At 38.1% G+C, this 14,721-nt stretch overlaps 1 non-coding gene across 1 annotated transcript; it reads right to left on the bottom strand.

Moving 5' to 3' along the window:
- Positions 1-282: 282 nt before the first annotated feature.
- On the bottom strand, positions 283-414 carry LOC128102855 (small nucleolar RNA SNORA13). Its single transcript, XR_008215569.1, has one exon. It is a non-coding gene; the product is annotated as a small nucleolar RNA SNORA13 (small nucleolar RNA).
- Between the last annotated feature and the right edge of the window lie 14,307 nt (positions 415-14,721).

The following is a 14,721-nucleotide window of genomic DNA, read 5'->3' as shown; positions in this document are numbered from 1 at the left end:
CTCTGGATGAGATTTTTAGTTTTATTCATTCATTCATTCATTCATTCATTCATTCATTCAGGCTACTTAGTATTTCATGGCCCATTTAGATTTTGATGTTAGACAAGCCATTGTCTGCATATTATATTTGTTCTTCCTTCCTTTGTTCCTCCCTCCCTCCCTCCCTTCCTTCCTTCCTTCCTTCCTTCCTTCCTTTTTTTTATGAATAAGAACCAATGAAAAGAAACAACATTCTCAGCACTGGGCAGTAAATTCACTTACATAAACAAATTAGGGTAGAATTTCTGCTACTTAGGCAGCTCCTACTTCCAAGATACCAAACTCCAGGGTAAGAAATGGCTGCAAGCATGAACTTATGCCTCTTTTGACACCACTTTCACTAGTGACAGAAGGTGAATGGGCAGCACAAAGGCTAATAATAATCACTATTTCTTTAAGTTATTTTTGTATAAAAGACATTCAAACCTATTTTAGTCTTTCCCTAAAAGTGACTATTTTATCTATTAACTCTTTAATGAAGAATTATTTTCTGTAGAACTATACAAATAATTACATTTTTATTTTTTAGTAGCTTCATACAAGTATATAGTGAATTTTATCCATTCTCAATCCCATTTTTCTCCTTCACTCCTCCCTTTACCACTGAAAATTTTCTTCTTCCTACCCAGTCCTTCTATTGCTTTCAGGTCTTTATATGTGTGTGTGACCCCCATGAGCTTAATTAGGGTATTAACATGAGAATAAGTAGGAAGTTATTTACTGCAGCATGGCCAGGTTGTCAGGGGGCTACACTATTAAGGAGCTACAACCCTTCTACTAGCCACAACATACTGTCCATAGTCTCTCAAGGAAGGGTGCATGAAGGAAGGAAGGGAGGGAGGGAGGGAGGGAAAGGAGGGAGGGAAGGGGGGAGGGAAGGAAGGAAAGAAGGAATGAAAGTGGAGCCTCATGCACCCTTCCTCCTTCCAAGATGAAATGTTGACAGGCTCAATCTTTTGCATGTATACACAGGTACGGTAGGTTCATAAGTATAACTGCCACATCATGTCCAGAAAATGTTGTTTTGTAACACACATCCTTATCTTCTAGCTTTGTCGTTCATTCACCGCTGAGCCTTAGAATGTGTGTGTGTGTGTGTGTGTGTGTGTGTGTGTGTGTGTGTGTGTGTGTGTGTGAGAGAGAGAGAGAGAGAGAGAGAGAGAGAGAGAGAGAGAGAGAGAGAGAGAAGAGGAGTGAGAGAGAGAGAGGACCAATCTAGGGCTGAGGGCTCCACTATTCTCTGTTCTTAGCTTTTTGATAGGTTAGGACTCCTTGTGTTGACTGCTACCTTCTGTAATACAAAGCTTCTCAGGTGAAGGCTAAGAGTAGCTCTGTGTTATATAAACTTGAGCACTTAGAAGACATGTCCATTTAGAAAATAATAGTAATGAGTTCCCCTCTAGACTCTATTATCTCCCCAGGTACCAGATCTTGACCAAGTTTATAATATCAGACATGAGTTCCTGTTTAGGTAACCCCAAACACAAAGAGAAAGCACATGTTACCTCCATAATATTCGTGTCACTGTTGGGCACTAATGGGCACATATCTTCAGGTCTGTCCACAACATGCAAGACTATATTTAGATCCTATTAGTTCTCATATTTTGTAAATAAAAACCCTTCCAAGGCCAGGATAGAACAGGGATAAAAGGCAGGTGTGTGTTAAAATAGAAGGACACACTGAATACCAGAATGGGAAGATCAATGAGTTCAATGTAAGTTGGGGTGCCAAGAAAATGCCTAAAAAAGAAACCAGGTGTGAATTTGCAGGTTTTGTTTTGATGAAGCCTTCTTAATATTGATATCTGAATTGTCATAGTTCTTAGCTTTAGCTTGACTTATTATAAAGATATTTTCAATTGGAATTTCATAACCACCAGGGAGTGCTTATTCTGTTGGAGTATATATCACCACCTATACAACTGGAGCACAATGGGCATTGGGCATGGAGTGTCAGAAATTCTAAGAAGTCTTCAATGTGCAAAGCAGACCCTGACTAAAAGAATATTCTTATGTGCCACAGGCCTCTAATATTTAGTGAAGATAATTGTAGCTATCCTTTGATTGGTATGACAAACATGAATGTAAGTAACTCCATTCTTCCTGAAGGGAGACACTTTTAGATACTATCTGCCTTGAAATAAGAGACAATAGCCTGTGTACTGAGAGTTCTCCTGGCTTGTCCTGTAAACAACACTGTTTTGGTGAACAAGCCTAGCTCCAAAGGTAGACATGCTTGTTTAGGAGTAAATGCAAATTACTTAAACTGACATTTCTTTCCCCCTTAAAGCCACCATGAGCGTAGAAAACTCTCCATGCAGAAGTATGTGTTCCCTGTAACTCCCAGTGTCCCCTTTGCTTCTCTTTGTGTCCCAGTTTATGGTTACTCACAATATATCCCAGTATTGACAGCCAGTGTAAATGAAGTTAAGGATGACTTTATAATAGTAAATACCTCAGGGTGCTTCTAGGTTTCTATAAATGTAGGTACAGAAATATACACATACTGGCCATGATAGCTTCACACAGGTAGGAGAGCAATGAACTCTATAATTATTAACAATGTATTTTATAAAAGTTTATTAATATTTTATCCAAGTTAAAAGTCACCTTTATTGATATTTTGTAGTATTTGGAGGCTAAAGTGTATCTGATCTGAATTTCAGTAGTTGGAATATCTAAAGCACGTGGCTGTTTAAGCTTTTGATAGAGGATCTTACTGTGTTTAGTCTGGGCTCAAACACATGATCTTCCCATCTCAGCCCACTAAATGCTACAGGTGTGTGTGTCACCACCCTTGTGTGAAATAAGTATGTTTGTACCTCGTTTGCTTTTTTTCAATGTTTATCTTCTGTTTATGTGTCTCCATGTGTCTGTGTGTGGATGTGAGCACATGTGTGCATGCCTGCAGAGGAGCTGAACTCAAGTCCTCTGGAACAGCACATGCTCTTGGCAACTCTCTTGGCACACTCTCCAGAATGTGCTGCTTCTTCAGAAAACCTCCTCTTCAGTGAATAGAAAGTTACCAGCCCATCAATAGTATACTTCACAAATGATGTCAATCACTGCACTGCATGTATTGTTCTCCATTTTGGTATATATTTAATCTTACTCTTTCATTTTAATGTGGACTAACACTATCAATTATTTGAAATCCAGATTTATATCCTAAAAGCTAAATTTTGGGGCACCATAAAAACTAAGAAGGTTGTGTCCTACAGGAACCCCATCATATTTTCCACACCTGCTTTGATGAGGTATGTTTTTCAGACAGAGGCAAGCATCTCATGACAAAGATACTGCAACCAAATCACTGTTAATTATAAAATAAGTGAAGTTTCTATTAATGAGTCTGATCTTAATTTGATGAAAACCCTTAGGTGTATTCATTTTTCTCCTCATATTAGAAGCTCATGGCTATGCTGTTAGACTTAGTTACTTTATCTTTGCTCTGAGAGAATAATTAAATATTGATTTTCATATCTCCTACCCCAAGTTTATATTTGAACTATTGTTGGGTCTATTATTACTTTGCTTACCCATAGAACCTCCCTAGTAAGGCCTTACTCGAGGTCAGAGAATCTGAGCTTGCTTTACCCAGCAGGGCTGCATAATAGGATAATTTGGTCAGGGGTGTGGGTACCAGGTGTTTTGAAGGGTCTATACTTGGCTGTATGTTGTGCTTTAATCTTGAAAGGGGGAGGTCTTTTGCCTCTCCCTTTGGTAGTGTATACAAAGCCCATTCGAATAATACTCTGGGTGGCTGGGTATTGACCCAGGGCCCTTCTGAAACTATCATGTGACTCTGTCTTTCTTGTTATCTCAGTCTGTATTTCTATCTAATACTTTCTCATTCCTCTTTCCTCACTCCAAGAACCCTTTGACAGGCTGGACTCTGACACTTAAGCATCTGCTGTGGGATAACGCTTTTGTACACTGGTTTAATAAAATGCTGATTGGTCAGTAGCTAGGCAGGAAGTATAGGTAGGATAAGCAGATAAGGAGAATTCTGGGAAGAGGAAAGCTGAGTCAGGAGCTGCCAGCCCGTTGTCCAGGGAGCATCATGTAATGGCACACAGGTAAAGTCACGGAACACGTGGCAACATATAGATTAATAGAAATGGGCTGAGTTTAAGTGTAAGAGCTAGTCAGTAGGAAGCCTGAGCTAATGACCGAGCAGTTTTAATTAATATAAGCCTCTGTGTGTTTACTTGGGTCTGAGCAGCTGTGGACCGGGAGAGACACAGGAAAACTTCCAGCTACAGGCATCAATCTCTTTTGGAATATGACAAGATACAACTTACCCAAGTTGTTTTAAACATCTAACTACTCCACCTGAGATGCTTTGGAAATGAGGAGCATCTCCATGGCAGGGAGTGAGGTGGGTAAGGCCTAAAGAAGTCTCCAGTAGAATCAGTGTGCTCTGGCAATGGAGATACAGCTGTGGAATTCTTTGTAACCAGTCTGTGTGATAGAAATAAACATAAAATTAATCATATCAAGCTTAATTAATGAGGGGTTGAGCCATGCTGTAAAGACTTCATGCTGGTAACTGAAATGACCTGGGTGGTACTGATGCATTCAAACATGTGGTGACAGAAAAGACTCACAATGTTAATTTCCATCTGTTTTTCTTTCCTGAGAAATTGGTGAAATCCACTTAGATAGCTCAATGTTTCACATCTGTGGCCTCAAGTGGAACTATGTTCTACTCCCTGTTAAATAATTAAAAATGGGGATTCTCATACTAGGTTATTGAATAAACTGCTGTAGAGATTTCAGTTTTCTAGAGTTTTCTCATTCTCTTCTGCACATGCTTTGCTGGTTTGAACTTGTACTTTCTTAAGACTCCCTTAAATAACATCATTTAACAATTTTATCAGTAAAGAAGTTTAAGTTTCAAGCAGTGGCTGGATACTTACTAATCTCTAGAGAGAGACTTCATTTCTGCCCTGAATCTACATTTACCTCAGTAACATTGGCCTTGAACTCACCCAGGTCCCTGTGACTTCTGCCTTGAAACTGCCTACGTTATTGTAGATTCTGCTCTGAGACTGCCCATGTTAACACAATATTGGCCCTATATTTGCCTGTGTTCCTGTAACTACGGAGCTAAGCTTGTGATTAAATGTTTCTGGAATTTTGGGACTCTTGTGTTTTCAAGCCAGCAAGATGGATATGCATGCTTTATTTCAGAACCACAGCTACATGTAAACAATTTTGAAATCTCACAGTGTTAGACAATTGAAAACTTCTGTAACTTTCATCAAAGTGAAACTTGGGCTAGACTGAATATATCCACCCTCTCTGTTGCCACACAGATGGTGAATAGTCTCAGCAGTCATTGTAACTCCAGGAGAGATTCTAGAACTCTGCCTACCATCATCTATCCCCAAGGCCTATAGTGCTGAAAGTCATAAAAACTATAAACCAGGATTTCATGCCAAAGATTAGACATCTACAAAAGCAAGAAACTTTATTTTTCATATTGGATTATGTTACTTGTTTAAAGTTATTAACTGTTATAAATAACTTGTAATTTTGCTGATTAACTGTTTTAATAACAATTTTAAATGGATTATAATTTCTTTCAAAAGAATGACCACATTTTACGGGATATATTGTTAATGGCCTTAACAATTTATTGTGAGAACCAGATGACTTTGAGTCTCCTTGGTGTAGGACTCATTTATAAACATGCTTTTTCCTTATGACTTCTTACTCAATGTATTTTAAGCAGTTGATTTTGCCAAACAGAAAGGATTAAGAACTTATTGGTGATATTTGGAGGATACATTCTGAGAAACAATTTAATATATTGTTTTAAAATCTAACAATATTAGAGATTTCTAGAAACGCTATTTAAAATTTTGATGAATTGTATTTTAATATTAAATATTATGTAATACCATGGAGAAAATGAACTTTGAGAATGTAAAAGAGAGTTTAAGACTGAACACGTTTTTCACAGCCATACACATTTTATAAAAGTGGTGGAACCTACCACACATGGATCCCTTCATAAAGGTTTGGGGACCCACCACATATTGGTCTCTTCATAATGTTGGGGAGACCCATCACACAAGAATCCCTTTATAATGGTGGGGGACCCATCAAATATGGATCTCTTCACCCACTCCGGATGGATGAAGACAGGGTAGGTTGTTGAGAGGCATCTTCTCCTCAGGCTTGGAGGGGTTCTCCTGACCTCCAAGATGAAGAGTGACAGTGTGATGCCCTCTGGCTGAGTTCCATCAGAAGATCCTCCTGGAGAGCTTTAATGTAGATCATAGATCATGGACATACAAGTTAGTCTTGATAAAGTCAATTTAGCCCCATTCCAGTACTGGGAAAGGAAAGAAGGAGAGAGGGGATTCCTGAGGAGGCTCCTGGTGAGGGACATGGCTGTGTTGGTTGGTGTGAGACTAAAATGCAAGGAGTGGGTAGAGGGCCATGGGGTTCTGTCCTGAACACTGCTAGGGTCCTGAAATGCAGACTCTGTTTGAGAAAATGTACAAAACATATATACCTGCCTACTCAATGACAGACACCTCTCTATGCCTGCTGTTGGTAACCAGAGACAATCAGGAAAGAATGAATCTGTAAGATGCAGTTAGATCCTAACACTTCAACAAACTGGAAAATATATTTTACTTCCAGCTACATTTCTCTCTCAACAAGATGAGCACAGTGTTCCTCAACTCTCAAATAATTCCAAATAAAATCTCCCTCTCTCCAGATTCTATTTCTAGCCTCTTCTTATCTCTCTTAACTTCTCTTTTCCTCTCCCTCTTTCTCCGTTTTCTAAAATGTATAATTTACTAAGTCAATGCCCTTGAAACAAAACCCCGACTTTTACTACAGTTTTCATCAGTTTATAAAATACTGTTTTATCTCACAAGAAGATTGATGATACACAGACAATCCTGGATGAAACATTACATCTTTGATGCAGGCATCTGAACATTAAGTTAGGCTTTCTTACTAGTTAACTATCCACCCCATCCCACTAGCTTTTTGATTATCAGTTCTACTTTGTCAACATCACAAACTGTTATAGGTCGAAAATTTGCTTACAGATAAGTAAAATCACTGCTGCACACATTGTCTTCTTTGACTTCAATGCCATCTGCTTGCCTATGTTTGCTTTCACAAAACCTACAAGCTCTGCCCCTCATACTCTAAAAAGTAACTCCTACATGGTGTGTCTAGATTCAGATTACATGTTCCCTGTGCCCAAGGTATTCTAGACCTCTTATGGCTGTGTCTGACTCCCTCTGTGACTCGAATGTGCTCTCTGCAAACATCTACTGTGCCTTATTCTGTGCTTGTTGGCTTACTTTCTCTCACACACTCTGTGAAGGAAGAGAGTGTGTGTTCATTACTGTGTCCTTCATAGTCAGTCCTTTTTCCTCTGTAGGGAATGGGCCTAGAAAATTCTTATTGAGTAAATATGGAATTGCATGAAATGATAGAGTCTGACTGATCAAAAAAAATAGATGCAATTGTTTATTCTTTAAATGGGGAAATGGTAGCACCACCTAATAAGATACTTATCATATTAGAATTATTTAAAATGTCTTGAGTAGTGCTTGGTCCAGAGTGACGTTTATGTACTTATTAGTGGTTACTGTTGAAGTAAGTTTGGTGGCATTAAGAAACATATTTGAACAGACAAATTCACACACAAGAGTCAGAGAATGGCAGTTGGGAATGCCAACAAGAATTGGTGACCTAACTAAGAAGTGGACACAGAGAGGAATGACCTAAATAGAGAAATGAACAAAATCCACGCTCCAGCTCCAAAGTCCCTGCATAAAGGTAAACAAATGTGTATTTTGAACCTACTAATGAAGGTTGTTACATACCATGTGACAGAACTATCACCAGTAATGTGTAAGTGTATGTAAAAGCAAAATTGAAGTCATTATACCCAGGGCCAAGGTTCACTCTCAAACTCAATAATCAACAGTCTCAGTGTTCCCTGCAAACTGATGACTGTCTGATTAATGTTAATAAAACCTTGTTTTATATATGTTTTTAAAAAATTTGTTTTATTTTCAAATTATATGTCTGAGCATGGGTGTGTACACATGAGTGCAGGTTCCTTGTCTAGAGGCCTCAGATCCCCCCCCCCCCAGAGTGAGCGCTGGGAATATAAATTGAGTTCTATACAAAAGCAGTGTATGCTCTGGGAGGCATGTTTCTAGCCCCTGATTTTTTAATTGGGTCTTTTATGTGTTGGGAATGGATGAAAATGTAAACTGTGAGTTTCTAGGTGTAGTTGAAATACAAACACACTCTCATAGATAGATAGATAGATAGATAGATAGATAGATAGATAGATAGAGACAAAGGGACACACAGAGAAGGGTAGTTCAGCCAAATTATCTATGCATTTTATAATATTAAGTAGATATGAATGAGGAGAGAGCCAAATGCAAGTTTAAGAACTGAAGATTGTTAAAAATCAAATTAGAGAGTCCTATGGAGAAATTGGATCAAGAGGAATAAGGAGGATGAAGGGCTTTATGGGAGACATTAAAATCTCAGTAGAGAGTATCAAGAGACCAGATCCAGAGGGAGACATGTCTTCTAAAAGATGCAGTTAGATGAAAATAAATAAATAAATAAATAAATAAATAAATAAATAAATAAGTAAAATCTATAAGAATGAAGAAAATGTCTGAATTATAGGATACCAGTGTGTGAAAAACTAATTTAAAAAGCAGGTTCTGATACCATATTTAAAACAACATTTTTTTCATTTTCTTTGGCTTTTAAATTAGCCATAATAGACTGGTAGTAGGAAAGAATTCATAGGAAAACAAAATACTGAAATCATTTTGGCATATGTACCTCTTTCTTGATAATAGAATTCCGTTGCTATTTATATTCTACATGGCCTTTTTTTCTGAATGTGGCTAATGTTTACTACAAAATATGTGTGGTCTAACTGTTATTCGTTTGAAGAATCAGGATTGTGTAAACATTACCAAAATATCTGACTTAACCTTTCATCTACATCTTTGTTTGTTGTTTTAGATCAGTGGTTTTTCTTTCTCATTGCTCTTTCCTCCTCTGATGAGCTTTCCTCCTCCACTTCCTCTCTTTCTCCCTCTCTCTGTCTCTCCCCTCCCCTCCCATTCTTCTTTCCCTTCTTTTTTGTCCCTTAGAGACAAATGGAAACCTTTGGTCAGATTGCTGATTAGAATTATTTGTCTTGAATGTGTTAGAAATTGAGGGTCATCTTGCCATCTGTAAGAGACAGTAATGATTCCTTATTGTGGCAGAAACCAAGACATAGATGAGCAGTGTTGCTTAGCATCATTTTACTGTGAGGAGAAAGGTATGTGGACTGGACTATGCAGCTAGTCTATCAGAGAGCAGCAGAGTACAAGGAGGAGAGCTAAGATATGACACAGGTATTTTTGTTTGACTCTTATGTAATTTGGAATATATTTAAAAGTTAGAATGTACCAGCATTCCTGTTTCATTTTATAAATTAAAATTCATTAAATTCTTACATGGAGAATCTGATAGAAAACATTTTAATGGACTGGATATTCTCTGAACTTTTTCACTGTTAGTTATTTCCCTTCCAGAATGTCTGGTTTTGATTGATTGGGCTGGCTGTAAGCTTCAATTTATGAGTATGTGACTAGGCTGTTCAGAGCCCACTTTCAAGATAGATATATGGTAACTATCATACAATATCATCTTTATTAGAGGTTCTATCTGTGCCAAGATAGCTTGGCCTTGTGTAAGTGTCTTTTCTTCCTTAATTTTTTAGACAAATTTTAGTACATTTGACTCTTATCCTTTGTTTAGTATTGCTTTCTTCTGAGATAATATTGATTTTTCTTTGATGTTATATTTTGCTGAAAATTGAAAGGATTTTTTTCAGACCAGATGATACATTGCATTTTGCTATTACTAAGCTTGGTGAATAAGATGGATTGCTAACATGAGGGAATATCTTTTAAAAGCCATGATCTATCTATAACCCTGTAACCCCACAATGATTTTTGTGGAAGTTCATTTCAATTTCCAGATTTCACATTTATTATTTATTTTGTGTAACAGTTTGGAAATTTAAAATCACTATATTTTTTTCAAACATATGGATAGCTAGTAAAATTCCTAGTAGCACCCATTGTGGTTTGAATGTGTCCCTTCTAAATGCCTGTGTTAGGAACTGGGTGAAAGTATTAAAAGTTGGGACCATTGTTAATTGATTAAACCATGAGGACATAACTCTCATTTGTGGTGGTGTTATGCAGTCCACTGTTTGGAGGCATTATGGATGTCCTGATTTTCTTTCTGTAGCTGTGGTTAAACACTCTGACTAAAAGCAGCTTGGATAAGAGTTTATTTAGCGCCAGGCAGTGGTGGTGCATGCCTTTAATCCCAGTGCTCAGGAGAGAGGCAGGCAGATCTCTGTGAGTTCAAGGTCAGCCTGGTCTACAAAGTGAGTTCCAGGAAAGTCAGAAAGCTACACAGAGAAACCTTGTTTCAAAAAAACAAAAAACAAAAAAAGAGTTTATTTAGCTTATATTTTCAGACCACAAACAGGACAGAGATTCAAGGCAAGAACTTGAAGAAGAAACCATGGAAGAATTTTGCTTGCTGATTCCCCCACTTGTAGCTGAATGTTTTTCTGTGTCCCACCCGGTCCGCAGCCACTCAGACCCAAGTAAAAACACAGAGGCTTATATTAATTAAAACTGCTTGGCCATTAGCTCAGCCCATTTCTGTTAATCTATATGTTGCCACGTGTTCCATGGCTTTACCTGTGTGCCATTGCATGTGGCTCCCTGGACAGCAGGCTGCCATCTCCTCTCTCAGCCTTCCTCTTCCCAGAATTCTCCTTGTCTGCTTATCCTGCCTATACTTCCTGCCGGACTACTGGCCAATCAGTGTTTTATATTAGACCAGTGTACAAAAGCATTATCCCGTAGCACTCATTGATTTGCTTTTTTTTTTGTTTGTTTTGTTTTGTTTTGTTTTGTTTTTCAAGACAGGGTTTCTCTGTGTAGCTTTGCGCCTTTCCTGGAACTCACTTGGTAGCCCAGGCTGGCCTCGAACTCACAGAGATCCGCCTGGCTCTGCCTCCCGAGTGCTGGGATTAAAGGCATGCGCCACCACCGCCCGGCTTGATTTGCTTTTTAATGGATGCTCTGCAAGCTTTTTTTATACAGCCCAGGACCACCTTCCCGTGGATGTTACCATCCACAGTGGTCTAGGCCCTCTCACATAAACCAACCAAGACATCCCTTCACAAGCATGCCTATAGGTCAATGTGATGAAGTTAATTACTTGATTGGCCTTCATTTCTCAGTAAACAAGCCTAGAAAAGATAACAAGCATGCTTGGAAACAGTGGCAATTCTGAATGATAGCTAAGAGCTAAAACCTTACCCTTCCTCCTGCAGTGGTCCTACCTCTCCGAACCAGAGCTACCCCTGTGTTAAAGTCTTTATATAGAGTTCCTGTCCTGCCTTCTCATTGGTTGTAAACCCAACCACATGACCACCTCCTCACAGCCTGTCTGTATAGGCCTCCAGGTTTTCCATGATTGGTATTAAGATTAAAGGCATGTGTATCCAATAATGGCTGTATCCCTGAACACACAGAGACTTATCCAGCTCTGCCTACCAAGTGCTGGAATTACAAGCGTACGCTACCACTGCCCTGCTTTCCTATGGCTTGCTAATAGCTCTGACCCCAGGGCAACTTTATTTATTAACATACAAATAACATTTTAATACAAATAAAATATCACCATATTTCCCCTTTTCTATTTTAATAAAAAGAAAAAAAAAGAAAAAGCTTATAACTAATATAAGAAAAACTATATACAAAAGGACAATAACTATATACAATATATACAAGTAATAAATACCTAAACAATGTCTAGTCCATTTGTATTTGACAAATTCAGAGAAAATAATTTCATTATCTATCCTATTTTGGTAAGTCCAAAATGTATCCTAATTAATCTTCAACTATAACTAACTAACCTTCAACTATAACTAACTAATCTTCAACTCCCTCAGAGACCCAAGAAGGAAATAATATTAGCTAACAAAAATAAAAACAGGAAGTGCACATAAGCAACTTCCAAAAAATTTGTGAGTTGACAGAAACAGACAGCTGTCTGGACAGTCACCTGAGGTTTCTCTGAAGTGCTGGGGCATCATCTTCAGCCTATAGGCTTAGCATATCTGACAGACTCATTTGTGAAGTAGGATGTACACAAGGTCAACAGTTCAACCTCACATTGAGTGAGAGTAGTCCATGTACCAGAAACACCTGAATTCCACTAGTGTCATGTCATGATTCAGGATTTTAAATTCTGGAAATTGTTGATGGTTTTTTAATTCAGCTGTCCATTCTTATTGGCTGTGTATATATGGCTTCATCTCAGCATCCCATTATTCTCCATATCCCTCTATCAAATGCCAGTCTACTATTGAGAGGCGTGAGCTTAGTTACTCTTCAAGAATAACTGTTTCAGCTGCTGTTCCATTGCACATCAGAGGCCATCGGCCCACTGCCTGTTCAGCTGCCTTCGAAGAAAAGGGCACTGTACCTTTTTCGAATTGCGAAGGCCACTTCAGGGATGGTGCCATATTGTCCTGGCCTCTGAAGATGCCTTTTGATAAAGCCATAACCACACTTGTTTTGGCAAGAATCAGTAATCCTTTGTTTTATGTCCTGTCTGTCCATTTTGTCCTGTTGATTCGAGGATACTTTGTTGTCCAGTGGCTAACTTTTGCCACAATGAAAGTTAACTCCATATGCAGTTTCTTCAATGCCCATATTTTCTCTGAAGTAGATTGGTACTGCCAGGAGCCGACATGTCTCATAATCATAACAAAAAAGAAAAATTTTCTAAGTTATTAAAACATTTTAAATGCCATATTCTGTAGATCTCTGAAGGGTTTGAAGATAACCTGTCTATCTAAAATATATCTACTCAATCTTGAAAACATACCTAATATAACTACAAGTTCTATTATAATATCTAACTACTAACTTTCATTTCTTTATATCCTAATAGTTGGTAATAACATTCAAGGATCAGAAAATTGCATTACATTGTTAGATGAACGGTACAATTAGAAAAATATATATAACATTTTCTAACAATACCTCTTCTTTGAGTCTGAAGGAGAAACTGTCCTGGGAATTGGTGTCACACATACTTACCAAGGCTTAATTGTGCTCAATTGCTTCAAGTTTGTATCCTGCAAGTCTTCTTTCAGTAATTCACACTGTGACCTTGTATGAAGAAGGCAATTATTCTCTTCCCCAGTCCCCACATCAGAAAATGGATAATCATAATTATTGCCTCTGGGGGTTATCAGGAGATCTAAGTAAGTTAATATCTCTAAAGTGCAGGCCATGTTTTCAAAATTAAGAGGCACTATATTTCTATTGAAAGAGGAAGTTAAATATCTTCTTAATGTGTAAAACTGGAGATAATAAGTTTGACTTATATAATTGACACAGTGAGTACACAATAACAAATATATTATTATATACAAAGATATATACTAAGAGTATATCATTTCTAGTAGCTGGTAACAATAAATGCAACAAAGTGTTAAGTGTTAAAGGGGAATGATGAGAATTGGCCCAGTGTGTAAGACTGTTTTCTGTGAACACATGAGGATCCAAGTTCAAATCCCCAGCACCATGTGAAAAGCCAGGCATGTTTGTGCCTGCCTGCAAACCTGAAATTGGGTGTTCAGATAGGGGTGGATTCTGAGAGCCTGGTGGCCAGACAGCCCAGCCCAAATGATTGATTCCAGTTCAGTAAGAGACTTTGTCTCAGGGTAAGAAGGCAGAGAACAACAGAGGAAGGCAGCACTCTGGGTGTTCTGCTCTGGTCTTTGAATTCACAGATACAATAGAGACACAAGTATACTACACACACACACACACACACACACACACACACACACACACACACACACACACCAGAATAAAATTGTCTATCTAGAAAGGTAGCAAAATGCTGATTTGATTATATTTACTAATGTTCAGGATTATGTATCTTATATGCAAATCACCCTTTCTCTGACATTAAAAATTAAGTTTGCTGAATTTTGTGTAAAAGTTTAAAAGTAAGAACATTCCCATTTTGTAATGTTTACAGTATACATCCTCATTATTGTATTTGGGGACTAATTTACTCAGTTTGTAGACACTCTTCATGTCCAATCTGTGAGTGCTGTGGGTTTTGCTTCACAGAGGAAGAAAAGTTTGACCAGGTAAGGACTGTGTCCAAACTGTGGTTCTTAAAGAAGTCATATACACAGTGGGACATTTGCCTGAGACATAAGTAGGTGGAGTTTTTCATAGGGACCTCTGGCTCCCCAATAAACACACAGAGACCTATTTTTAATTATAAATGCTCAGCCAATAGCTTAGGCTTGTCTCCAGTCAGGTCTTACAACTCAAATCATCCTGTGTTTATTAATCTATGTGTTTTCCCAAGGCCTGTTTACTTCATCATGAACTTCTCATGTTGCTTTTGCATCTTGCCCGAGAATCCTCAGACTCTGCCCTTTTTCTCAGTATTTTCTCTTCCCCCAAAATCCCACCTAGCTATCTGCCAATCAGATTTTTATTAACAATGAGAGAAACACATTTTCACAGTGTACAAAAGG

The sequence above is a fragment of the Peromyscus californicus genome, unplaced genomic scaffold (assembly GCF_007827085.1).
Source record: "Peromyscus californicus insignis strain IS unplaced genomic scaffold, ASM782708v3 Scaffold_83__1_contigs__length_181783, whole genome shotgun sequence".
NCBI classification, from domain to species: Eukaryota; Metazoa; Chordata; class Mammalia; order Rodentia; family Cricetidae; genus Peromyscus; species Peromyscus californicus.
This window is presented reverse-complemented; position numbering and strand designations above follow the sequence as displayed.